Source organism: Sesamum indicum, unplaced genomic scaffold (genome assembly GCF_000512975.1).
Source record: "Sesamum indicum cultivar Zhongzhi No. 13 unplaced genomic scaffold, S_indicum_v1.0 scaffold00230, whole genome shotgun sequence".
Classification (NCBI taxonomy): domain Eukaryota; kingdom Viridiplantae; phylum Streptophyta; class Magnoliopsida; order Lamiales; family Pedaliaceae; genus Sesamum; species Sesamum indicum.
Genome location: NW_011628124.1, coordinates 93640 through 96139, shown reverse-complemented (window position 1 = coordinate 96139; position 2500 = coordinate 93640). Strand labels below are relative to the sequence as shown.

The window sequence follows — 2500 nt, the reverse complement described above, 5'->3', positions numbered from 1 at the left end:
GAATAGGGTGGCGATATCTTATCGTTATGTTGTTAATGGCTCGGCAATCAACACACATCCTCCATGTGCCATCCTTCTTAGGCATGAGCAACACCGGAACTACACAAGGACTAAGGCTCTCCCTCATATAACCTTTGGCCATCAATTCTTGGATTTGCCTTTGAATCTCGTTGGTCTCTTCGGGATTAGTACGGTATTCTGGGCGATTTGGCAAGGATGCTCCCGGAATAAAGTCAATTGATGTTCTATCCCTCGAATGGGTGGCAAACTTGGTGGCATCTAATCTGGAAAAACATCTTCATGATCCTGCAAAAGAGATGTAACAACACTAGGCAAAGAAGAGGTTAGGTTGTTATAATTCAACATAGCCTCTTTGTACACAAGTACTATGAGGTTTTGTCGAGAAAACAAAGGTTCCTTGATTTCACTCTTCTTACCAACTAGTAAACTCTCTTTCTCTTCTTTTTTCCTCTTCTTTTTCTTTTCTCTCGTAACTTTGCTTTCTATTTTTCCCTTTTTTAAATCTCTAATTCGTTTTTTACTCTCATTTTCACTTTCTTCTTTTCCTTTCTCTTTTCTCACACTCTCTTTTCTTTTCTCTCAAGATCTAATCTTGCAAAATCTGTTTTGGTGTCTTCGGATTGAGAGTTATTGATTCTCCTCGAAGCACAAAAGAGTAACGATTTTGGAATGCATCATGTCTTACATGCCTATCAAACTGCCATGGTCTTCCCAACAGTATGTGGCATGCTTTGATTGGTACAACATCACCTAAAACCACATCCTTATATCTTCCAATTGAAAACAATTCCTTTACTTGCTTGGTCACCATCAGCTCTCCACGTTCATTCAACCATTGAAGCTTGTATGGGCGATGGTGCTTGATAGTAGGTAGACTTAATTCTTGAACCAATTCAATACTTGCCACATTGCAACAACTACCACCATCAATTATCATACTACATACCTTTCCATGAACTTGACAGCGTGTATGGAACAAGTTTTCTCTTCGACAATTATCTTCCTCCAGCATCTGGGCACTAAGGGTTCTTCTAGTAACAAGCAACTCTCATTCTTCGGCATACTCTCCATCACAATCTTCTTTTGATGATTCCTCTTTATCGGTGATTTCTTCCTTGGTTTCTAACTCTCCATGATTGTTGAAGAGTACGTCGGTTCGGTTAGGACACTCACTTGCTATGTGTCCTCTCCCTTGGCACTTGAAACACTTTATATCACGATTTCTTGAAGAATTGGGTTCGGGTTGTACCTTTTTGGCAGCAACTTGGTCACCATGTTTAGGATCTGACTGCTTGAATCTTGATGTAGAAGGGGTGTCTTTCTTGGGGTTGTTCTTCCATGGACCAAATGCCAACGAGTTAGAAGTCTTCCTCAAAAGTCCTCTTCGCTTGAGTTGTTGTTCCACCTTGATGGCTTGGTGTACCAATCTCTTCAAGTTCTACATAGCGGTGCATCTCCACAACATCGGCGATATCCCGATTGAGCCCACACAAGAAATGAGCCATCGTTGCTTCGTTGTCTTCTATAAATCTTCATCTCCTTGTAGTACTCATCAGCACTTTTAGAACCTTGAGAAAGACGTTGGAGATGGTTGTGAAACTCACAACGAAAATAGGATGGAACAAACCTTTTCCTCATGATTGCTCCCATCTCTTCCCATGTTGTGATGGGACATTCACCATTCCTAACCCGTTCCTTTGCATCTGATCCCACCAAAAAAGAGCATAATCAGTAAACTCAAGGGCTGCGAATTTTACCTTTTTACTCTCTGAGTAGTTGTGGCATGAAAAGATTTGCTCGACACGCATCTCCCACTCCAAATAGAGTTCGGGATCACTTTTTCCTTTAAATGAAGGAATGGTGACCTTAACTCCTCCTAGGCCACCGTCTTCTTCTCTAGGTCGTCTCGGTCTATCTCTTGGCCGATTCACTCTTCTTGGCCGAATATCCTCATATTGTTCTCTGTCGCTTGGATCCTCCAAATACTCATTGTAAATAGGGGGCTGAGGATGTGAATTTAGAGCATGTCTTTTATTTGTAGCTATTGGACCGGCTACTTGATTCTCTACTTGATCCATTCTTTCATGAAGTCCTTCTAGTTTACGGTCAAGCAACTTCTCAAAGTGGCTTAATAAGGCTTGCAAATGGAATGCATCGACCCCACCTTGAATCGTTTGTCCCGAATTGTTGTCATCACTTGCTTGAGCAACTCCTTTATCTCGATTTTCTGTCATTTAGTAAAATACTTTTTTTTTGTTTTTATAGGAACCTCACCAAATTCTTGCCACACTCTTTTTTCTCTCTTTATTTTTCCCCTCGTGTTTCACTCATCACTTAATAGGCTCACACTTTTGGTCCTCAATGATAGTCTCACTTCACTCAATACTCTCTAATTTAAGCTCCTGTGAAACTCAATGCCTTATCTAGTGACTCAAACACAAATGCCGATTCTTTTCTCAACCAAGTATGTGGATGTGGA

General features: G+C 40.9%; 1 pseudogene; it reads right to left on the bottom strand.

Annotated features, from left to right (window-relative positions):
• LOC105179886 overlaps positions 1 to 2294 on the bottom strand; it is a 4720-nt pseudogene extending 2426 nt beyond the window's left edge.
• Positions 2295 to 2500: the final 206 nt, after the last annotated feature.